This window comes from Protopterus annectens, chromosome 12.part0, assembly GCF_019279795.1.
Source record: "Protopterus annectens isolate FY-2018-M chromosome 12.part0, PAN1.0, whole genome shotgun sequence".
Lineage (NCBI taxonomy): Eukaryota > Metazoa > Chordata > Ceratodontiformes > Protopteridae > Protopterus > Protopterus annectens.
Genome location: NC_056746.1, coordinates 665,407,207 through 665,433,731, shown reverse-complemented (window position 1 = coordinate 665,433,731; position 26,525 = coordinate 665,407,207). Strand labels below are relative to the sequence as shown.

Genomic DNA, 26,525 nt, shown 5'->3' with positions numbered 1-26,525 from the left:
CTAGTGGTAAATTGCTGTGGCTATGGTGTGCAGGGTCCTGGGTTCAAAACTTGCAAGGGCTGGTTATTTTGTTGCTGGGAAGAACAAGGACTGTTGGATACAGAGTGATTAAGGTACTTTTAAGCAGTTGTAAGCAGGTTTGGGCCTGTTTGCGTGGCAGTAAGCAATGCTAACGTACGGTTAACTATTTTTTACACAGCCCTAAAAATGCTTAATCTGAGTTAGCTTCACTTAGCACCACACAATTATGCTTACTATTGATTACACCCACTTACCCCATGCTAATTTCTTTAAAAGAAAAGAAAAAAGGGGTGATAGCAAAGTGGTGAAAAAATGGGGGCACACAGAGGGAAAAACAATATGAAAGATAGGTAGGGAATGTGCAGGATGGGTGTAGGGAAGGTTTGTAGCTCTCCATTTCTTCTACAGCAACAGTGGTGCATTATACAGAATTTGGAGGTAAATTTGGATACTCAAACCCCTGAGAGATGGGTGAGGACAACAATAATGTGTTGTGAAACCATTAGATCAGATTGCATGTGTCCAGTGGACACGTGTTTGAAATGGACAGCTATATATGTGGCAACTTTTCTTGTGGGAACAGATTGCTTTTTTTTAAGGTGAGAGTGGGATGTTAGGGAAGGATAGTAGGCATATTTGGGGAGGTAGGTTGGGTAGGTAGACAGGCAAGACAGACACGACAGCAGACAGGGGCATTATATGACACATGTGGGGGCTAAACACCTTGGACCGGAATGGGTGGTTGGTAATCAGACACCCACAAGCCACCAAATGGATACTGTGGGACTGAGGTCCCCACCCATGGTAAATCACCACTGCACCTTCACGGCCCCAAAGGTGGCTGTGCTGGGGGCTGAGCAGGAGGAGCAGGCTGACCCTCTAGATGTGCCACACAGCCCTCAAGCTGGCATAGCAGATCTCCAAATTCCTTGCAAAGCTCAGTACGCACCAGACCTGGCTTTGGGTGACAGTATCCTGTCCGCACCTGCACCCGGGGGAGGGGACGAGCCCCGTCCACTGAGGTGGTTCCAGCAGATGAGGAGGTTCCTGTGTGGGTCCAAGATGTGCTGGGGCCTGGTGCCATGGCCAGATGAGGCAAGATGAGGTGGGAGAGGTGGATCTGCTGGGATCAGCCTTTCCAGACATGCTATGGTGTTGCAGTTGTAGAACATATGTTGTTTAGTCATGCAAAACACATTCCAGGATTAGTTATAACAGCATGCATAAGTATTCCCATTAACCCAAAACAACAGATTTGGAAAAGTTGCATAGCAAACAGAATGCATGCATATATAGAATCACAGCAGGTGTTATTTATTTTTTTTATTTATTTTGCAGTTTGTTTGCCAGGATAGTCCAATTGGGCCACAGGGAGCCCATTTTCAATGGAGTCCTGGAGAGAAAAGCTTCAGAAAAGTACAAATACATAGTACACATTGCACATTTACATTACAGATTATCTCATAGGAATACAAAGTAAATATAATAAGTAAAGGTTAACAATGATAGAATACATCAGTATAGTTTGTAAAACAGCAATAAAAAAAGCATTTTTTACACAAAGGTAGCAGCATAGGGTAACTGTTAAGTAGTTGGTCAAATAGTTCAATAGAGTTGTGGAATTATAGGAGGCAGTGATGGTGTATTTAGTTCTAGGAGTAGGAAGTGGTATTAGAAGGATTAGATAGGATGTGAACAGGAGCACTTCCATTATGAAGTTAGGTGTGAGTGCAGCAAGATTTTAAATGAGGAGACACTGATGGTGATGCATTTAGGAGATGGTAGAGAATTCCAGAGGTGTGCAAGAGAGAAAGACATTAGGTGATTCCCAGCTGGACATGTGGGTTTGTGCAATTTAATTAATTTTTGGGAATTAGATCTTAGAAGTTGTTGTGGTTCATCCATTTCAGATGTAGTGGCTAGGGAGGGACAAAGAGAGGGGTTGTAAATGAGTTATAAAGGGTTATAATGGCATGCAGATTACATTGATAGCAACAGGCCACCAGTGATTTGAACAGGGGACATTGATAGAAAAACATTTCAATATTTGTAGAACAATAGGACACATGTTCCATCAATAGGTTTGGTGAAAAACATACCGATTGATTTATGTGCTTAGATTATTGGTGCAGATAAGGTGGGGTAGAGAGAGAGAGATGTCAGTTAACATCTGTATATGCTTGCAGTACTCAAAACTTTAATGATCATTGCTCTAGTCATTACTCTACGTGTATTACCTCACTTTATATCTACCTATGGCCTTGGGATGGGCAGTGGTATGTTTGTACAAAGTGTATGATTACAGGCTTCCTACAACTCATTTATAATTTTTATTACTTGGCAGACCTGTGGAGGAAATATCTCTTAACACTACCTGACTGTTTCTACACATATTCACATAGTCAATGTTACATATGTGCAGTCATAACTGTGTGTGGGTGTGTGTGTGTGTGTGTGTGTGTGTGTGTGTGTGTGTGTGTGTGTGTGTGTGTGTGTGTGTGTGTGTGTGTGTGTGTGTGTGTGTGTGCTAGTGCCATAATCCACCTTGATTTCTATCGGTCACCCTGGATCTTGGCTGCTGTGACCACTAGCTGTGACAGCATGACCCTTGAGGGACATTTCTTGGAGGGGACTACTTGGTGTACGTACTTCTCTTGCTGTCATTTGCAGACTTGGGGCTGGACAGTTGGTGTTGTACACAATGTATAATTACAGGCTTCTTACAACTCATTCATACCTTTTCTTACCTGGAAGACCTGTGGAGGAAGTATCTGATAACACTACCTGACTGTTTCTACACATATTCTCATATTCTTGGATGAGATTATGCATACAGCTTAATAGCACTCCCAGGATTCGAACCATGCCTATTTGTGCAAAAATTAAACACAAGGCTGTGTTTCATCGTAATGAGCTACTGAGGAGCTGCTGTTTTTTTTTTTTTTTTGCCGAACTGTTTTCAGTATAACAGTGTGTTATTTGGACAATCTCCCTTGTAATTCTGATATTCATGAATGGCAGATGCTTGTTATAATCTGTAGTCAGACCTTGACATATTACAGTATGGAAAACAATGGTTAACACAGCATTACTATTCAGGGACCAGATCCTGGTGCATGGAACTTTTATTATAGCTAATCTGTTAATGTCAACATTTCATCTACATTCAAACTACCATATACCAAAGTGCATACAACAATCCGGTGTTTAGAGTTTTATTGACAGGTACTGCTACACTTTTACTGCTATATATCTTGTAAATTAGTATTAGTCTGCTAATATCTTGTTTATTCAGTACAAACAGTACACATTACTAACTACTGGCAGGTGACATTCTACTGCATTCTATTTATTTGCCCTGACTACTGCTAGCTATATTAGTACTCGCCAACCATGTGACACAGCTTTAGCAGCCTGCTGGCATGGCCTTCCAAGTTCGCAGCCCTTTCTTCTGTAGCTGTACAGGAGATAGAGAAACATTTATGCATACCTTTCCATGTCATACTTAGGCTGGACTCTGATACATGAGTATTGATAGCGGTACTTACACATTGTTGGGACATTCTGCGCCTGAGCATCTTGGATCCATTGCTCCAAGAGGTTCCTCTTCCTTTGCTTCAAGTCACCATAATGATGCCAGACCTGCTCACCAGTTCAAGGGATGCCAGTTGCACTGGTGAGGTCATGGGCAAGACTGTCCCAGGCCTCTGCTTTGTATTGGGAGCCCAGGTACTGGTCTTGCAGCAGTCACCCTTCATGTTCTTTTTTCAAGGAGTCCAACCATGACCCTGAACTTCTGAATGCCCCAACACAGCACCCGAAAGCCCACACCTTCTCCAACATCAGCCATAGTGCCTGCAGTGATCAGCTACAACTGGTTATGGTTGTATTCCTGCCTGTGAGGTTTAAGTAGACTGGATTCCCACCCTTTGCTTTGATTGGTCTAATTTGAATATGATGAGCTGAGGTAAGTGACGGGCAAACCCACTTAGCTGAGATAAGCATTGCTAACAGAGGTAGATACTAAGCACTGTTTACAAATTGCTCAGCATACCTATTTGAGCAATGATTACTCTGGCTAAGCATAGCTGGGCAGAATTTAGCACTGCTCAGCTTTCATTTTATGGACTATCAGGATCGTGGGGTTGATTTCTTTTTAATAATACATCTGTAGTACATTGACAACTCACAGTTGGGCCTGCTACACTACACTGGTTAACAAATATATATTATTGCTATGTATTTCTACATAAATAAACTTTTGGTGCTGTTTCTACAAATAAAAATGTAGAGCTAGAATTGGGGTTTGAACCATGCACCACTGCATTCTATGCAAACACTCTAACTACTACACTATTTCACTTAGAGTAGTTTGGCTGTCTAGTTCTACTTAGCTCATTTGAATGTTTAAGCTATGATATGCATAGCTGCTCAATGCTGAGACGAGTGCAGCTACGCTTAAACTTGATTGGGGATGAAAAATAAAAATAAAAAGTGTAAAATTACTCTTAGTAACTTAAAAAGTTACCAGGATAATTCCTTTTGCTTTAGGGGACATTTTTGAGGGATATTCCTTATGCAACTCTGATGTATGTCACTATTTAGTGACTTCATTTGCCTGACAGGAGCAGATTTTATGAGGGAATGGCCATAAATTTTAGGGGCAACTCTGGACATTCTGCAAACATCACTCCAGTTGTGAGCTATGTTGTTGGGGGCTGTATTTGTCTTGTTTTCCTCCTAACAGTGTCAGCTTGCTTTAGAATTGCCATACAGCAATTCAACAGTGCAGGGGGCATGTGTACTTTGCGAGCAATGTTCACACACGCCCCCTGCACTCGTTCTTGTTTTGTGGCTGTCTAATGTAGACAGCAGCGTGCCCTCATGAATATGCAGGGTGAGCTGCTGTCCTAGACAGTCATGGAACCCTCTGTGCAAGAAAAACACTATTGTTGCATGGAGCTTGATAAATCCCAGGCAGAGTGTTTTAATTTAATCTCCTTTATTATCAGATAGTAGTTTGTATCCATTTAAACCAATGTTTAAACATTAGTTTCATAGGTATTTACCAGGTATGCAGTCAAGGAGACTTTTGAGGAGACTAACCCAGTTTCAGAAAAGCTCACCGTCTGATTCAGTAACCTGCTCAGAGTCAGATAGTAGCAGATGAAAGCTGTGGTGAAACAAACCCTGGACCACAAGAAACAGCTTATCAGCAGTTTATAGTTTCAATATATCATACTGTCAGACTTCAGATTATCCCTAACACTCGCATTATTAGGTTTATCAAGAATGTTCGAGGTCTATATTCTATGATAATCACTATAATACAGTATATGAGAAATTTCAGATACACTGCAGCAATAACCCTATCCGAATATTTAAAGCATTAAGGTATCTGCCCTTGGAACTTGGAAAAACCTGAGCATATTTTGATCATTTCAAGTATCTGCTACTGGCCACATTTCACACCCCCAAGGTAGCTAGTTAAAACAAAGAAAATACTATTTTGGCATCATTATTAAAATGCAAATGAAGCTTTTTTGTCTGTCAAGAAATAATCCTGAAAAGTGGCAAAAATATATTTTTTTATAAAATCTGGTTAAAACAAAAAAAGTTAACATTCAGGGAGTAGATGTGAAGATACTGCTATATATATGAATCAGCACTGAAAATCAAACATTAGTTGTGCATATATACAATAACAAAACATATCTTAAAATATCAGTTACATACTTCCTTAGTCAATATGATTTAGTGCATTCTGTAATGTATATGCAGCTATTAATGTGCATATCTTATTTCATCAGGAAGGAACAAATAAAAAAATTAAGTAAAGAATATATGTTCAGCACTTTTAACTTTACATACATGCTACATTTATTTGCATATCTTTCTGCCAACTCACACTGTGCTCTGTTTGCTCCTCCAATAAGGAACTACTCTCTGTAAGTAAATAAATAGTTCTACACATATTTTACGATATTTATTGAACGTTACTTAAAAAGTCAAGTATATAAAGCTGGTAAACTCACTGTTTTCTCTGTATAATTATCCACTAAACTGGAAGTTCACCCTCAAATGTCTCTAATATTCAGCAGTGCAAAGTCAAGAGAGTGACTTCACAAATTATTTTTCATGCCATACTTTTATAATACACTAAACGTACGTTTATTACTCAAACAAGGGAAGGAACTTAAGCCTAGTCTGAGAAAGATATTTATATTTACAGAAAAAATGCCTAAACTGCAAAAATGCACATTAATGAGCTAACTTGTGTATCAAATATGTACATTGCTTAAAGCAAAAGTATGCTGGCAGTAATAAAATATTTTGAAAAAAAGATTGTACATTACTGAGAAACAATATATTTCTACATGAGAGATTATGCTAAAAGACAACCCCCCTGGATTTACTATTCCTCTGTGCAGGACTAGCTTAGTCCTGCATGGAGGCAGCCGTTTAGGAGCAGGACGGCAGTGTGGCATGCATAGCAATGAGGCGCACTGCCTGAGCTCCTAGGCTTACATGGAGCATGTAAGAGTGCAGGGGGTGTGTCTGAGAGCAGAGCTCTCAGAATATACATGCCCCTGCAATGAAGAACAGCAGAAAGGGGTATGAAATGAGAGGGACCACTCATAGGTGACCACATATCCCCACCAACAGCCCTCTCATGTACAACAGCAACAGTATACATAAATCTCCCCCAAGAAACTATCATTTTAGGTGATTTCAATATTGACTGACAATCCTGTTCTGGCAACAATCCAACCAACCCATCTTATAAACCTTCATGGCTTCACCCAATTAGTCCAGTCACCAACCAGGATAAATAAAGACTCCAGCAAGTACAATACCCTGGATTGGATACTAGTCAGTAAGAGCCTCAGTGATCACTCCCCAACAGTCCTACTCAAAAATACCTATACCTAGCTAAACCTGTAATCTACCGTCAAATATGTAAAAAACTAAACTTTAACCCCCTCACATTCATCTCATCCCTCAAAGAATGTAAATGGCATCTCCTAAAGTACCTCAGTCTTGATGACGCAGTTGAATTTTTTAATACTACTTTCCTGAGCATCCTTAATTACCATGCCTCCATAAGACTTTCCAGAACGAAAGCCCAACCCTCCCCATGGCTACTGAAAACCGCTAAGTCAGAAATGAAAAACAGGGATAAAGCCTGGGAGCACTGGCGCAAAACCAAAACCCCCTCAACTAGACAGAAATTCCTAGAACTACGCAATAGAGTTAAAAAGCTAATAAAACAGGACACATTCCAATAATACCAGTCTGCCCTAGACTCCTCCCAACACAGCCCCAAACAATTCTGGTCCTCCATAAACTCCATCCTCCACCCAGTTAAAGTCAGTACCCCTCCTCCTAACATCCCTCACTCCTCCAAAAATATTGCTACCTCATTCAACACACACACTTCACACAAACCATACTATCACTAGCTAAACAACACAACCCCCCCTCCCCTCCAACCCACACCTTCAACTAGTAATCTCCCCACTGCCTTCTCTTTTTCTCCTGTATCTACCTCTAACATAAAAAAAACTCTTAACTAAACTTAAGCCCACCAAATCAGCAGCAGACAACCTCCCAAGTGAATACCTACAAATCGCAGCTGATGCTCTGGCCTACCCAGTATCCATCTTGATTAACCGATCTATGTCAGAAAGTTACATTCCTACACTGTGGAAAGTATCACATATAATTCCTCTCCACAAAAGCGGCCCCTCCACATAACTAACCAATTACTGCTCCATAGCTATTCTCTCTCCACTCTCCAAAATACTAGAGAGATGAATACATTCTCAGGTCTCAGACTACCTCCTTGCTAACAACCTCCTTTCCAATACTCAGCATGGTTTCTGACCAAACCATAGCACCACCACTGCCTTACTCTCCTTTACTAACATTATCCTTCAGCATAAAAACAATGGCTATCTCTCTTCTGCTACTTTCCTAGACCTATCTAAAGCATTTGACATGGCCCCATACAAACAACTCATCACTGTCCTCAATAACCTATCCTTCTCTCAATCAGTCACCAACTGGTTTCAGAGTTACCTGTCTGACCGCCAACAATCCGTTGTATGGCAGAATAACATATCTCCCCAACTACCTGTCTCCATAGGGGTTCCCCAAGGATCCATCCTTGGACCCCTACTCTTTTCTGTTTTCACCAATAAGCTAGCCTCTGCCACCAAACATGGCACACTCATGCAATACGCAGATGACTCAACCATCATCTGCTCAGCCCAGTCCCTACCAAAACTGCAAAAAGTCACACAGGAAGCCTTTTCCTCTTTTGAAACTTGGTCATCCGATACCCAATTAATACTCAACCCAAACAAAACTAAACTACTTATCTTCCAACCCACCAAACATACTCAGAACAACTCTCACTTTAACATCACAGCAAAAGACAACACCACTATATACCCAACCGAACACACCAAATTACTAGGAGTGGAAATAGACAATAAACTAAAATTTGATATTCACATATCCATGACCATAAAAAAGTCCACAAAAAAATAGGAGTGTTATTCAGAAATAAGCAACTTCTCACCGAAGCAGCAAAGATTTCAATAGCAAATTCCCACCTTATCTTCACCCTACTTTATGCCTCTCCGATATATACCAACCTAAGGCAATGCGATCTAAACAAGCTAGAGACCTGCTACAACAAAATCGCCAAATTCGCCACAGGGGCATCCTACCGTAGTCACCAGTGTCTCTCACTTGTTGAACTGGGCTGGTCTGAACTCCCTCACCTCCTTCAATGGCATCAACTATCACTCGCCCACAAACTAGTAAACCATCCACTAAATGTCCCAAACCTACAGAATCTACTCCAACCCTATCGCACCACCAAACCACTAAGATCCAACAACAAAAATCACTTGCAGATCACTAAAGCCAATAACTCTGCTGGCGAAGCACTATTCTCTTGCGCCATAGCCAAATTATGGAGCTCCCTCTCACCTACAATTACCTCCGTACCATCATGCACCCACTTCAAAACTTTACTAAAAGTGCACCTAAAAACATGCTGGCTATGCCCTTGCAACTCCCACTCTAATATCACCCACCCCATCCAACCACTACCTTTCTTTCCACCCCACTAACTACCTTGATTATAGCAAGCTCAGATGCTCATAAGCCTAGTACTTATTATACAGCAGGAACTTCTTATTGTAACATTTGTTAATGTCTGTTATGTACTTCGCAGATAAAGATTCTAGTTGTCTACTGATGTACTATGTTCTTCATCTGTAAATATGTTTGTAATTAATTGCTATGTTAAGTTATTAATCGCTATGTAATCCAATGTAACTGCTATCTGTTTATTTTAACTGTGGAGCTTTTCTCCCTGGGCCTACGCTGAAAATGAACCTATGTCCAGTTGGACACTCCCGGTCAACAAATGTAAATAAACGTAACTAAATAAATAAATAAAAATAAAATGCAGAAACCCTTTATTTATTTTTTTTTTAATTTCGATTAAAGCTAACAGTTGGTGTGCGGGTGTGCCCATCACTTACCTATGGTTAATGCAGCTTAAATGGCTGAAGAGGATAACAAGGAAGATAAATGAAAACGAAGCAGCATAGCAATAGTGTAGTGAGCAGACCATTTGCCTTACAAGCAAGCTTTCCCAGTTCAAGTCTCGCTGCAGCAGATTCCATTTTCCATGGCAAAGCACGTTATGAGTAATATTTATGTTGCACAACCCACTAAATAACATATTTTCATGAACTGGAGTACTGTAGTAAATGCACATGTGAGGTGTCAGTGTCATAATGAATAAGGCACTAGTAAGCAGGTTTAAGCACAAATAATCAGTAGTAAGCATATTTAAGCACTAGTAAATGGGCTTAAGCCCATTTGCGCGGTGGTAAGCAATGCCTACACTGGTTAAGCAATTCTGAAGCTAACTGTCTGTAAGTAGATGTAACAGCAGGTTAGCAGTACTTACCATCACGCAAACCCTCTTACAACTGCTAAAAAGTGCCTTAATCGCTCTGTATCCAACAGCCCTTGCTCTACCCATCAACAAAATAAACAGCCATGCATGTCTCGAAACCAGGACCCTATACACCATAGCCACAGTAGTTAACCACCAAGCCATCACAGTCGTACAAAAGAAATGAGGTATCAGCAAACAAGTCTTCACCATAGTAAAACCAAACTGAACCTGTGAAAGGAATCAGTATATAGTCATATGTTCCATAACCCACTAAATAACATAAATATGTCAACTGGAATACAGCAGTAAGCCCAGAAGTGAGGTGTAATTGTAATAAAGTGTTGAAGTCCCCAATAAAACACAAGGACCCCACAGAGTGTACGTACACATTAATCAGGATACTAGGCAGATATATAAGATGTAATGAATAAGAAATCAATGCCAAAAAGGAAATATAATGCAAAGTCTAATGTAAGCAACGCTAAGCATTCCACAGGCCAGCATAGGCGGTGTAAGCAATGTGCAGACCAGCTAACTAATTGTGCCTTGTGGTAGACCCCTTTTAACAATGACAACTTTAGTTAAGCAGGTTTGCCCATAGCTTAACCTTTTCAAAATCAGCCAATCTTGGAAAAGTGCCTGAAATTGGCCCTACTTAAACCAAAGAGGTGACAATACATCTCATAACTGGTTGTAGCTTCCCCTTGCAGGCACTATGGCAGTAAGGAGAGAAGGTGTACACTTTTGGGTGCAGTGCTGATGCATCCAGGAGTCCAAGGTCATGGCAGGACTCCTTGTTAAAGACCATGATCAGAGACTGCTGCAGGGCAAGTACCAGGGCTTCCAATATAAGGCAGAGGCCTGGGACCATCTCGCCCATGACCTCACCAGTGCCACTGGCATACACCAAACTGGTGAGCAGGTCAGGCACCACTATGCCGACCTGAAGCGGCATAAGGGGGACCTCTTAAAGGATTGACTCCAAGAGGCTAGAGTGGCAGGGGATGTTCCAGCCATGTGTAAGTATCACCCCAGTATGCATGTAATAATTGCCAGTTCAGGTATATCATGAATAGGTATGGCTAAATATTCTTCTTATGTCCCCCACAGCTGCAATGGAGTGGGCCGCGAACCAGGAGGCCCACATCAGTCGCCTGGCGAGGTTGTGACGCAAGGAAGGTCAGTAATATTCATATTCATGCATTTACTGTCATAGGAAATAAAAATAAAAGTAGTAGTAAATTAATTGCCTGTATAAAACCTGTATTGTTCAAGACAAGTACTGCATACACTAGAGAATATGGCAGGAAGAGTCTCATATTGCTTGCATGACAATAAAAGTGTAATAGTCTGACAAAACAGGTCTAACTGCTGGAGTGCATGTGTATATCCTGGTATCATACAGTAATGCAGATTTGCAATCATGTAATAGTACTGTTGTATTAAGCACTGTTACCCACACCATGAACCATAAATTGAATGTGTAGGAATGCCTGTATATGACAGGTGTAATCCCCAGAGTCCATTTAGTACAACTGAGAGATACATAGACAGTAAACAGGGAAATGCAGACAACAAAAACTGAATATCACATGCAAATGAGAAGTGAATTGTAGTGTTTTTCACACACACAGCCACTGCATGAATTCTGCCAGTATTAGTAGTCTGCATACAGAATCATACCCCACAACTGCACAGATATGTCCAGAATGTCTAGTAAGGTGGCCCATATCTGTTGGCTATCAACCTGTCCCCCTGGGAAATCAGTGAGATGATCCCAGACGTATAGGCAGCAAACAGGAAATACAACTGATTGACACACAGCTATGAGAACAAAGCTGGCACACTAGCAACTCCCCAATACCTTATGTGACTAAGAAGCCACGTATGTCCCATTTACACCCAACTTGTCAAGCTGTGGTCAGAGTGTGTACAGTGACAGAGTGAGATGTATATGCATAATAGTAATGTGGAATCTGGTACTGTGTGTGGGAACATTCAGCTAGTGCTAATAAACATTCCTCCCACACGTCTGTCAGATACCAACACTGTGCCCAGAATCACATGAATGATATGCAGTCGCTCTTAATAATGAGGTATTACACAGAACTGTCACCCACACTGTCCTACAACATATAACTGTCTAGGTAATCTGTATAGCAGTGTTGTAATACAAGGTCAGAATGCAAAAGCACAGGAGATTAATAAGACAGAAAGCAGATAGGAGATATACAACAATATCTGTATGGTAGACACAACTGTGATGGACAGTGTTTAAGTTGTAGCAGACACAGCCATGGTCTGAATCCTGAGAGTGGAATAAGGTTGCATACAGAATCATACCCCACAACTGTACAGATGAGGCCAGAATGTCCAGTATATGGGCCCATATCTGCTGCCTGTCCACCCTATCCCCCTGGCAAGTCTGTGGGATGATCCCAGATGTTTAGCCAGCAAACAGGGAATACAAGTGATTGTCGAACATCTATGAGAACACACCTGTCACTGTAGCAACCCCTGAAACTGTTAGGAGAGTAATATTTCAAGTATGTCCTATCTACACTCCCATGTTGTCAAGCTGTGACCAGAGTGCGTACAGTAACACAGTGAGATGTATGTGCATAATACTAATGTGTAATCTGGAACTTTGTCTGGCAACAGTCAGGTAGTGCTAACAAACATTGCTCCCACAGGTACGTCGGATACGAACACTGTGCTGAGAAATACAGACCATTATAACCTGTACAGGTACTATTCACACTGGTATTGTAGGGAATTGTGAGTGTTACAGTTTCTCTGAATAATAAAGTATCACTGGTCACTGTCACCCACACTGTGCTACATAATATAACTGTGTAGGAAAGCATGCATATGTGTGTGTCAGGTCACTAAAGGTGGAAGAAGAGGGCAATATTCTAGATATGTCCTGGCACGCCAGCATGTTGTCAACACATGGCCAGAGTCTGTGCATAAAGTGTTGGATAGCTATGTGCACAACATCAACATGGAATCTGGGAGTATGTGTAGAAACAGTTAGTGTTAACAAACATTCCATCCACAGGTATACCAGGTAAAAGGTGTATACTGCAGGAAAACCTGGTTCAAGTTTAATGATAACTACAGCCATATCACTGTCCTAACTAAGGCTATAGGGTAGTATAGTAAGACTTGTAAGGTACAGATAACAGCACTGACTAGGAAAGTAATGTGTCTATAGGAATATAGTAGTTGTTAACTGACATCTTTCTCTCCCCCCACCATATCTCCAACAATAATCAACATACCTACCCTAACTGGTATGTAATGACACCTATGTTCTGATAATGTCCAATTGTTTGATAAATATTTTAATGGTCCCATGCATGTGCTATATTGAATTATTCCAACATTGGTAGCATGGTTCCATCAATGTACCTGCATGCTGTTCTTATTACTACTGTGGTCCCATATATGCATGTGTTCTGTTTGCTATGCAACTGTTCTGTATCTGGTGTCTGGGTTAATGGGAATATCTATGCATGCTGTTATACCTAACCCTGGAATGTGTTGATTACTACTAACCCACATATGATGATGAAATCTAAACAGTATAGCACGCTTGGCAAGGCCAGTCCCAGCGGACCCACTTGTCCCACCTCAGCTGACCATGGCACCAGGCACCAACATGTCTGGTGCCCAACCCAGGGCTTCCCTGTCTGTTGGTCCTGCACCACCTTTGGGTGGAACCACCTCAGGGGATGGGGCTTGCCCCCCCGGGAGTGGGCAGGGACAGGCACCTGTCACCCGTCGCCAGGTCAGGGTTGTGGTGCGTAGCGTGATCAACAAGCAGTTTGATGATCTTCTATGCCAGCTCGAGGGCTGAATCTCACAATTAGAGAGTCAGCCTGGCTCTGCCACTCAGCCCCTAGCACAGCCACCTTCGGAGCTGTGAAGGTGCAGTAATGACTGCCCATGGTTGAGGACCTCAGTCCCACTGTTTCCACTAGGGGGCTTGTAGGCTTCCGATTTCCAAACACCCCTCCCCATCAAGGTGTTTACCCCCACATGTGTCATATACTGCCCCTGTATGCATCTTGTTTGTCTTGTCTGTTAACCTAACCAACCTACCTCCTTAAATATACCTACTACCCCTCCCCAACATCCCACTCTCACCTGAAAAAAAAAGGGCAATCTGTTCCCACAAAAAAATCTCGCCCCATACATAGCTGTCCATTCCACACGTGTCCACTGGACACATCTAATTGGCATCACAGCGTATTATTGTTGTCCTCACCCCCTCCCAGGGGTTTGAGTGTCCAAATCAACCTCCAAATTCAGTGTATATGCACAGCTGTTGCTGTAGAAGAAATGGGCAGCTATGGACCTTCCCTACACCCTTCCTGCACATCCCGGGTTTTTTCCCTGCTGTCTTTCCCTTCTTGTGTCCCTCTTTTCACCACTTTCCTATCAACCCCTTTTTCTTTTCTTTTAAAGAAATTAGCATGGGGGTAAGCAGGAGTAAGCACTTTTAAGCAGCAGTAAGTGGGTTTAAGCCTGTTTGTGTGGGGGTAATCTATGCCTACACAGGTTAAGCAACTTAGAAGCTAACTGAGTATGAGAAACTGTAAGCGGAAGTTAGCAGTGCTTACCTCCATGCAAACACACGGAAACCCACTTACAACTGCTTTAAAATGCCTTAATCACTCTGTATCCAACAGCCCATGTTCTGCCCAGCAAAAAAATATACAGCCTCTGAAAGGCTCAAACCCAAGACCCTGAACTCTCCAGCCAAAGTGATGTACCACTAAGCCATGTCAGACACACATAACCCTGTTATTTTCAAAAACATATTATCCAGCCCAGTCATTCAACAGTGCAGAGAATGTATTCCAACATTTAGATGTATGTGTGTGCAGATATATTAATATCTCAACAGATACATATATAGAAATATATATGAACATATACGCATGCAAAATGCCTACATCTACAGATATATATGTCTATACCTACATGTCTAAATATACAGAGCAAGTTACATATATGTAAGCAGATATATAAATCTATATAGGTATATATGGACATACATCTATAGATAACAATGGGAAAATAACTAAGACATATATGTCCACATGCACTGTTAATGGGGATGAGAGGCCCCAAACTATATACATCTTGTATGAATAGGTATAACCCCTCCCACAGCCAAACACGTCTGCCCTGCAATACACTACCAAGTGTTGCAGATCTCATAACCAGGACCCGACATGACATGGGCATCCCTAGGATGCATATACACAGACACATATATGCAGATACGGATATACATATATATATCTATAGCTATATATATATATATATATATATATTATATATATATATATATATATATATATATATATATATATATACCTATATATAGATATATATGTAAGTACACATACACACGCAGAGATATGTACAGAAAGTTACATATGTAGTACATGCACACAATATGGAACAGCCACTATTCCTACACTTACCACCTTACAAACTGGAGACTGTATGAGCCACCCATAGAAATGACATTCATTGCCAGCAACATATACCCACAGAGATATCAAAGGATATAACACCACACACAGGAGTGCATAAATCAGAAAGCTTTATTTGTGTACTATTACAGTTGTATATGCCATGTCATATAGCTGTTTAGACATGGACATCCTTATCACCTGAGTAATGCTACTGTGAAACAGTAGTACTAATATAGTAGTCTGGAAAGGTTAACAAATGTTGCTGTCCAGGCCAAGGCCATCAAGTAGTAGAATAGTAAAGACAGGCTGGCCCACAGGATACCAAACACTCAATAGTAAGTAATGCAGGTGTGTGGTTCAGCAGCCTCTATCTACACTCTGTAGATAATCTCTAGGGGTTAAAGACCTCAGTTAACACAATGGGATGTAACTGTTACATAACAAGGCACAACTGACACCATCACAAGCACACTGACAAAGCGAACAGTCTGTATGGCAGGTGGCACATGGCCTGCATTTAACCAAGGTGGACTGTATGGTAATCTACATCCATATACCTTAAGGCAGCTCACCCCTGATGGTCTTCAGGACTTTGGGCTTTCAGGATTCTGTAGTGCTCCCATATACATATGTGTATATATAGATATATGTATATGTAGATATATGTATATATAGATATATGTATATATAGCTATACATGTATGTACATCCTATGTGTACAGATATGCCTAGTTATGTTGGTATATATATGTAGATATCAATAACTATATGTGCATACATATCTATTCTGATATACCTACTACTGTCAAAGTACATGTGGATATCCATACGTATATGTGCATATGTATCTCCATCTGTATATGTGTAGACATCTATAGCTCTGTATATGTATATATCTGGGTGTTTATTTGTATATCTATGTACATATACATATCCATCTATGTATGTCGATATGTATATCTGTATGTCAATATTGATATCTGGATACGTATATGTACATATATCATCACCATATGTCCTGAACATGGAGTGGTGCCCTACCTCAGCCCCTGTAGACCCAACTTCGTAGTGCAAGGGGATATCAGGCATGTATAGCAGGTATACTTGTAGAGTATTGCTTCTGTCATATGGATTGTCTTCACAGACATGGTGTGTGTGGGAGGTCTCATCTGCTTATAACATGTGCACCACTGGCTACTGACAGACATCCTAAGGACATCATAGTACAGTACCACTGCTAGCACATAATGCTCCTGTGCACTACAGCAGAGATATTGGCCAGTAGATGGGGACTGTCTGAGACACTCTGGATAGTTCAGAGGTATACACATAACCCCTTAGTGCAAGACATGTCAACCAATCCTGACAATGTGGATGTTAACAGCCATGTAGATGGGTATAACACGTAACTACTGGTGTACATTTGCCCACATAGGTTATGCATTCATGCATACCTATCTGTCCCGCCACATAATAACCTCTGGTAAGGGGATGCAATGGCGACATACCACCCACTAGATGTTGACATACATCTGTGTATAGCATCCCAGTGCTCTGTCTGACATACATGACTGTTATGGTGGCCCAGCAGCAGTACATCTGGCAAGTAACTGGACATTACATCTCGCTGGGTAAGTACACTAAGCTGCTAGGCATGTAACATAGCACTGTGCAGGGTACAGCCAGACCGGCTCAACACTGGCCTACATTTCCTATGGGAGAATGCAGAAGTACCTGCACATAGATAGCAGGCACTGCAGGCATGCCACAGCACAGAGTAACATGCACCTGTGTGTACGTGCATCACCACAACCAATGTGAACACAGCCACAGCTACATATGGCATGCTAACATATTATTACAGTATATGGACTATCTGTTCAACACCAACCTCATATGTGCCACACACACACTCACCCTACATATACTGGGCCACTACACAGTGTGGTTCACTGCCTGTCTGTGGTATGGGACATGAGCTTGTATGGCCTTACAAACATGTAAGCCAATAGGGTAACATACAGTGGAGCAGCATGTAACATCGGATATAACAGGACCAAGAACAATGACATCTACCACAGTCTGTACACAGGCCAAGGTACATATTAACATTACACACACTACCAAATCACCATAAGTACACAGACCTCAGTACTGTGCACACAACCACAGAATGTCCAGGTTATGTCATCAGTTATAATCCCTACTATACATTACATGTGTAGCAGTCTGATATCTCACTGGCTTGTTATCAGATATGATGTCAGTAATTATGGTGTGCAGTAAATATACACCTCTTACTGCAAGACATGTGTACAAAGGTTGTCAGGGTTGTGGCTGGAGGCACATACACAGGGCCAATATTGACATGTTGCTGTGATAACCTCATATATTTACTGTTATAACAGGGTTTGTTGCACCATATGTCCCATGAGGGATATGAAGTCAGTAACTCTCATGGCTGTCACCATCTGCAGACTGCAATCCTCACACTACCTTCTGCAGTTCACAGATAGATGCTCTGTGGGTAATATGTGAAACAAAAGGCACCGCACACTGGCCAGTCTGCAGATGGCCCTACAGATGGGTGTTCCCTCATAAACATAGCACTGACATGGCAGGTATTTAAACATCTGGGACAGTCATAACCACACACACCCTGTTAAACCAACATTACTCCAAATGCAGTATAGCAGCATTTACAGTTTGTAGTCAGATCAGGCAATCCCTCTTCTGTGTATTGGCCTGTTTCCACAGTGTATGTTGTTAGAGGTAAATCCCAATCCATCTGAAATGCTGTTTGCCAAACAACAGATCGAGTTCCTGCTCACAGTGAATGAAAGGCCCAACACCATGATGTTCCTAGATATTGTTGTGTGTCTCCAAGCAATTGACTATGGAAATGTTACCACAGATGTTCCACATGCAATCAGCTAGAGGACGTCTGCAATTCGTGCAGAGACCATCAGCTGATCCTGAGCACCACTTAAAATACACATGCTGCTGCCTAAGCAAGCAGGTGTAAGTCTTTACATCCACCAGAGAGGGAGTAAGTGAGGCAGACAGATGCACAGAAAAGCCAAGGAGGGGTGAGAGAGTAAAATGTACACATGCTTGAGTCACACACCTACCAGTACAGGGTATCAAACCCATGAAAGCTATGTAGTGCTATTACATGGCCATGCAGTTATTGGATGCACCACATAGGTTGCATATTTGGGAGCCCTCAGAATTTATATGCGATGGTGAGTGACATTTCCAACAGGGATATGGTAGCTATGTGGTAGGTGTAGTACACGTGCCTGCCCACATGAACAGGTGTCAGCGTCAACACAGCCACACTCTTACAGGGACGCACACACATTGACACACTTGGCAGGGCCAGGAATACAACTCGTCTCTAGTGAGAGTGCCACAACACAGTACTGTGCAGGTATCACATGCATCAGAGGGGTTATACGGAGGTTATATGTGCAAAGGGTATGTGGAGGTGTCTGACATCAGACAGCATACTTCAGTATGCCAATGGGTGTTGTAGTGAGTGTGAATGTGGTCATACGCATCATACACCACACACACAGACATGGGTGCCAGTACTGACATGCATGTGTGCACTGCTTCACGGGTGTGTTGTGGTTGACGGTGCCAGACAGCTATACAAGGCTAGGTGATGGGTATACCTTGGCATCAGGCCACATGACAATGGTCTGCATTATGGCTCAGGGGTATAGTGTCTGGAGTTGTATTGTATTCACCATCCAGTCACCTGGGTGCCTATTGCATGTGGCCAATGCCATGCATTGCTTGCCATGTATGTGTTCTTTCATCCATGATATGGACAGTGTCTGGGATGTGCACACCGCCCACATGCATGTACAGTGACATGTAGAACTGTACCTAGGGTATCTGGCCCATGTTGTGTACACAGATCGTTATCATCAAATGTGCCAGTCCAGGCCTCAATGTGGCAGGAACTGTTCATGGACAGCAGGTTGGCCCTGCACCTACATTGATAGCATAATACCGGTATTCTCTGGTGTCAGTGGCATCTGTCCATAGAGGGCTTGTGTTTCAGGCATGTTATTTCCTTTGTGGGTCACATTTGCTGTCACCACAGGTGTTGCAGGTGTCCAGTGGGGAACATGGGGGAGGTGCACTGTCGGCATGTGCATGCCTAATGGACTGATGGACAAGGTGCCATGGCCTCTGTAGCCCAATACTATCACACCATGGTTACTATCAGTGGGCAATATAGAAGGTACTACAACATAGCAGCTGTTCGGCTGTTGCCTAGGCAAGTGTGTGTGTGTGTGTGTGTGTGTGTGTGTGTGTGTGTATGAGACATGGGTTGAGAGTGTACCCCGGGTAATACAAGGGTTGCTAACATTGTTCAGCTGGCATTGATATCACATGTAGGGGTATGGATTTGTACCCCAGCCTCTTGGGTATTTCACATCTGTTATCCCTGTACGGTGGACATTGTGATATATACGTGGCCCACCATATAAGAAGTTTGCAAAACCAACTTCACATTGAATCCAGTTGTTACACAACCACAGAGGATATGAATAACCATTACTGACACACACACACACCTGTCATGTCGGGGACTAGACCTCCTACCTAACTAGTATTTTACACTATACAGCTACACCGTTTTAGCGCACTCCACAAAGATTACTGGAGTTTTCCTTCCCCAAAGGTGTATTTCACAGTGAATGACATCAGCAGGATTGCCAAAGTAGGGCATTTGAATTGTAGTGAGTGTGACTAGCCTAAAATGCATTGCTCCCTACACAAACATAGAAACACAGACACACACACAATTGCCAAGTCAGGGAATAGAACTCCTACCTAACTATTCGATCACACTATAGCGGTACACAGTTATAGGATTCACTATGGAGATTACTAGGCATAACCTTTCCCAGAGGTGTATTTCTAGGTGGATGACATCAGCAGCCTTGCCAAAGTAGAGCATTCAAATTGTAAGGAGTGTGACTACCCTAAAAAGCATCGCTCTCTACATAAATAGACACACACACACAAACACACACACACACATACACTTGCCATGTCTGGGATAGCTGTATGCAGTTATAGGAAGTGCTATGGAGATTACTGGGCTACAACTTTCCCAGAGGTGTATTTCTAGGTGGATGACATCAGTAGCCTTGCCAAAGGAGAGCATTTGAATTGTAGTGAGTGTGACTAGCCTAAAATGCATTGCTCCCTACACAAACATAGAAACACACACAAAGCATCCACAACTACCATGTGAAGGGACAATACCCCTATCAGGGGTCTATATCACACTACAGAATGATGCTATTACAGGATGCACCATGGGGATTACTGGGCTGCCTCTTCCCCAAAGGTGTATTTCACAGTGAATGACATCAGGAGGCTTGCCAAAGTAGGGCATTTGAATTGTAGTGAGTGTGACTAGCCTAAAATGCATTGCTTCCTACACAAACATAGATACACAAACAAAACACCAACAACTGTCATGTGTTGAGATAGAACTCCTACCAGGAGTCTATATCACACTATACAATGATGCTGTTATATGACACACCACAGGGATTTCTGGAGCTCTACTTTCCCAAAGGTGTATTTCACAGTGAATGACATCAGCAGGGATGCCAAATTAGGGCATTTGAATTGTAGTGAGTGTGACTAGCCTAAAATGCATTGTTCCCTACACAAACAACACATCCACAAATGCCATGTGTGGGGATAGAACCTCTATCAGAGGTCTATATCACACTACAGCATGATGCTGTTATAGGACACACCACAGGGATTACAGAAGTAATCTTTCCCCAAAGGTGTATTTCACAGTGAATAACATCAGCATGATTGCCAAAGTAGGGCATTTGATTGTAGTGAGTGTGACTAGCCTAAAATGCATTGTTCCCTACACAAACACAGCCACACACACAATTGCCAAGTCCGGGAGTAAAACACCTGCCTAACTATTCTATCACACTTAAGTGGTATGCAGTTATAAGATGAACTACAGAGTTTAGTGGCCTATAACCTTCCCGTAGGTGTATTTCTAGGTGGATGACATCAGCAGCCTTGCCAAAGTTGAGCATTGAAATTGTAGGGAGTGTGATTACCCTAAAAAGCATTGCTCTCTACACAGACAGACAGACACACAAACACACACACACTTGCTATGTCTGTGATAGCAGTACATAGTTATATGATGCGCTATGGAGATTACTGGGCTATAACCATCCCAGAGGTGTATTTCTAGGTGGATGACATCAGCAGCCTTGTCAAAGTAGAGCATTTGAATTGTAGGGAGTGTAACTACCCTAAAAAGCATTGCTGTCTACACAGACAGAGTCAGACAGACACACACACACACATAGAACTCCTACCTGACTAATTTATCACACTACAGCAGCACACAGTTATAGGACACACTACAGAGATTACTGGGCTACAACCTTCCCAGAGGTGTATTTCTATGTGGATGACATCAGCAGCCTTGCCAAAGTAGAGCATTTGAATTGTAGGGAGTGTGACTACCCTAAAAAGCATTGCTGTCTACACAGACAGACACACACACACTTGCCATGTCTAGGATTAGAATGCCTACCTAACTAATTTATCACACAACAGCAGTACAGTTATGGGACACACCACAGAGATTACTGTGCTACAATTCTCCCAAAGGTGTATTTCACAGTGGATGATCTCAGCAGGCTTGTCATAGTAGGGCTATGGGGAGGGCAGTGTGTGTGCATGGGTCATAACTCATTCATCTAGAGGTTGACACACCACATGCGGGCACACACAGGGTCATATTTCACAGATACATGTATACAGCTGCTAGATGACTACTTCCGTGTACAGTCATGTTACACAGCTAGCATGTGCACCACATAGTCTGTAATGCTGACAGATACCAGTGGCTAGTATCTAGAGTGAGTGACATCTGAACCTCATGTGGTTGTGGGCCTTTGGCTGTGTGCTGGGTGGGATAAGCCTGGATGGCTCCTTGTCAGAGTCACCCTCTTCCACACATCTATGTACAGCTACCTTTGGCTTATTATAGTGTGTTGTCCTTAGATATATGTCCATATTCCTATCCACTGTGTGTGCAAAGCATGTGTGGTGCATAGTGAGGAGTGTCTGCAATAACATCTGTGACTGCCAGATATGTCTGGTCCACTGGTGATAGCAGACATGGCCTTCACGTGTTTAATTGTGTGAGCATGCTCAGTATTACCTTAATTTCTTTCTAAGTGTGTGAGCATGCCCAGTATGCCCATCTGTATTGAATGTGTGGATCGAGTCCAGGTAGTTTGTACTGCAGTGTTGACCATTGTGTTGTACACCTGTAGCATACTGTTTCTTCAGGGTATCCATCGAACATTTGGCATCGACTTTTACTTCATTTCTGCAGAGGATGGGGGACACACCAGACTATTTCTACATTTCTACACAGGATTGGGGGGGGCACACCTGACTGTTACTACACTTCTACGTAGGATGGAGTGGGGCACACCTGACTATTTCTACATTTCTACACAGGATTGGGAGGAGCACACCTGACTGCTACTACATTTCTACGTAGGATGGGGGGGGCACACCTGACTATTTCTACATTTCTACACATGATTGGGGGGCACACCTGACTGTTACTACATTTCTATGTAGGATGGGGGGCACATCTGACACTTGTACACATTTGCTATGACTGTACTGGTATGTCTGGTACTCCATTTCATTCTCTATTCTTACCTGTCATGCTGACTAGAGGCATACCAGTATACTACAGATCTTAGATTTGATTTACCTACATATTAGATTCTGACTTCCTACCATTCAGAACTAATGTCTCACTGCCTGACCTGCTTTAGTCTGTCTGTGTAGGCCTGGGGGGAGGTTACCCATAGGCATCATTCATAGGCCATAGTATGGCCTTTGTTTGTGTTTGTTTACACCAGTCCTGCTGGCTGTGACTGTTGTTGGGTATGTTAACCCCCCTGACTGGCATGTGTGAGTCACTTACCTTGTGGGTGTCCCAGTACTGAGGGTGATGCTACAGGGCTGCCTATGTTGGTTGCACATAGTACACTCCCTACACATGGTTGAGCACAGGTAGTGCAATGTTTGGCATCCCTTTTACTGTATGTGAGAGTCAGAGACAGGTGTTATTCTCTGGGTCCCTTCTGTGTCAGTGTATGTGCTATACGTTGCCTCTTTGCCAAGACTAGGGCATACTGGGCACACCTACTTCTGCCTACTGGGGCAGGCTCAGGTTGTGCCTCCTCCGAATCACTCTGTGCCTGTGCAGGCCTTGGGAATGGTGGGGGGCTGTGTGGCCCTGACCCATGCTCTTCCTGCTGCAGCTGCTTCTGCAGGATCATATTGTGTAGCATGGCACATATGAGGACAATTTGGGTATATGTAGCTGGTGAGTACTGCAAGGCTCCAATGGATGTGTGAAGGTACCGGAACCGTGACCTGAGCATCCCAAACACATGCTCTACTATAATTCTGGTCTGTGCGTGTGCCTCAATATGGAGTTCTTTTTTGGGTGTGTGTGCATTTCTGATGGGTGCCATCAGCCACATCTCCAGTGCATATCCAGCATCCCCCACTAGGTGACAGTGAGGGATGTCCCCATTGGCAAATCTGCGGTACAGCTGCATCAGATGCTAGATGTGGGAATCGTGATAGCTTCCAGGCCAGCCAGCACACACATTCATTATTATGCCCTGGGCATTGCACACGACCTGGCAGTTGATAGAGGGGAAGGCCTTGTGGTTGATGTAGACCCTACCCCGCTCACAGGGTGGTGTTTTGATGCATATGTGCGAGCAGCCTATAGCACCCACTACCTCAGGGTATTCTGCTATTTGGTAGAACAATTGCATATTGCTGGCCAACGCCTCATGGGTGCTGGGGAGATATACGTGCCTACCGACATGTGCTGACATGGCATCCAGGAACTGGTGGAGTACCATGGATGCTGATGCCTGTGAGATATCCCTAGTTGGCTTTTGGAAGGTACCTGTAGCTAGTATCTTTATGCCTACACATACCTTGGTATCCACTGGGATGGGTTCCCCTCTGTTAGTTCTGTGTGTGAGGCGTGGCCGGCTCAGCTCAACAATTTACTGTAGGAGGTCCCTGTCCATCCTACAGTGCTCCACTATCTCCATCTCATGTAGCCCCTGGTAGGTTACCCTGGGTCTGTACACTCTTCTCCGTCTCCTCGCTGTGGGTTGGTCGACAGCATTCACATCCTCACCACCCTCAGCCTCTTCCACAAGTTGTTGTATGGTAGCTATTGCAGCCCCTATCATTTTGCTGTTGTGAGAGTTAAAAGTTCCCCACTTGTTTACACCGGTGGTTTAGAGTGTGGGAATAACCAGAGGGGAAGGTGTAAGCATAGTTTATAGTAGTGGTCTAGACTGGGCTGGTCCGCTCCTGTGTAATTGACTGATTTTGATACATTTCACCTGCCAGCTATGCTGATTCTCCTTGATTACCTTCCTACTGCTGTTTTCCCTTCCCATAACCTTCCTGTTTAAGCCCAGGGCACGATGCACAAAGTGCTCAAATGTGCACAGTGCTGCTATTTCCTGGTTTAACTTTTTTTTTTCTTTTTTTAAAACCAGGTGTGCAGCGTGCACACCCTCTTAGGCAATGTAAAGAGTGCTAGGCAGTTTCAGACACACCCCATAGCTTAGCTGTACTCCAGTCCGATTACAGTATGCCTGACACGCATCCCCATGATGTCAGCTAACTCCTAGGATTGCACCAAGCTATTCCTACTCTTACACTGTTGGGACCTGACTAGCATGCGCATTTGCATAGGATTGCCTACTAATGCATAGTTACATGTCTCACTCTGAGCCTCCCCCCTTTGCAACCACTACTCACTGGCCATGTTGTCTTCTGCCTGCCATTGACCTGCATGGCAGAATATCGATTTTAGTTAGAATGCTTAATTTAGGTTTATTTTGTTATTTCCCCTTGATCCCATTTGCGCGCCACTGCCCTATGCTTAAACAGCAGAGATCGGTTAAAAAAAATAAAAGTTGATTTTTAAATTTTTTTTGGCTATTTGCAATGCCAATGACCTTATTCTTGGCCATTGGCACGCTTCTTAACTGATATGCAGCCTTTATTTGGAGCTGTCACAGCTCCGTTTTGGATTTTGCTGAAATGTACTCGGTTACTAACTGAGTACATTTCTGCAGATTGCACTAGTCCTGCGCGGCCGGTTGCAAGCTTCCTGGATCGCAAATTCACCTCATTTGCATGGATTTCTCCTGCAAATGGGGTGATTTGCATACAGGGGCTTAGTCCATGCAGGACTAGTGCAAGAGTGCTAGTGCACACCCCTGCAGGCTGTTCCTGGATCACACTGCAGACATGTTGCCTGCTAGAGCTCCTGCACTGATCCTGCATGCCATGCAAGGCATAGAGAATCTGGGGGACAGTTTGGAAAACTGTACCATTTAAGGAATAATACTTATTCCCAAGATCTCTATTTTAAATATTCATAGAAAACTGTTATTATTATTATTAATAATAATAATAATAATAATAATAATTATTATAATAATAGTGTCACACTGAAGGTCAAAAAGATGAGGGGTCAAATCCATGAAGATATCAAAATGTACACATGGATGTGTATACATTATGTGTCTTTTTCTGATTCAGTAAGTACCTTTACACAGTGCTGCATGGTCCATCAACACAAAGACATGCAACACCACAATCGACTAGCTCTATGGCTATGCTGAATGCTAATGAGGCATTCAGGGGGTTGAGGAATATGATAATCATCCATGTGTTCTCAGAAGGTATCTACAGAACCAAGGGATTCTAGAAAGTGCTTGGCCATATAGATCAGCAAGGCCATCCCCACCATGTCACTGTAGTTAACAAAGTCAAAGGGCCATGATCAACTACTGAATATAAATGTTGTGAGGGGGTTGGCTAAACACCAGGGTTTACTTTTAAAGTGCCATAATGGCACT

General features: G+C 42.7%; 1 protein-coding gene across 1 annotated transcript in view; it reads right to left on the bottom strand.

The window, feature by feature from the left end:
• LOC122816773 (germ cell-specific gene 1-like protein) overlaps nucleotides 1–26,525 on the bottom strand; it is a 3,278,153-nt gene that overhangs the window by 1,050,138 nt on the left and 2,201,490 nt on the right. The gene's annotated exons all lie outside the window — the stretch shown is intronic.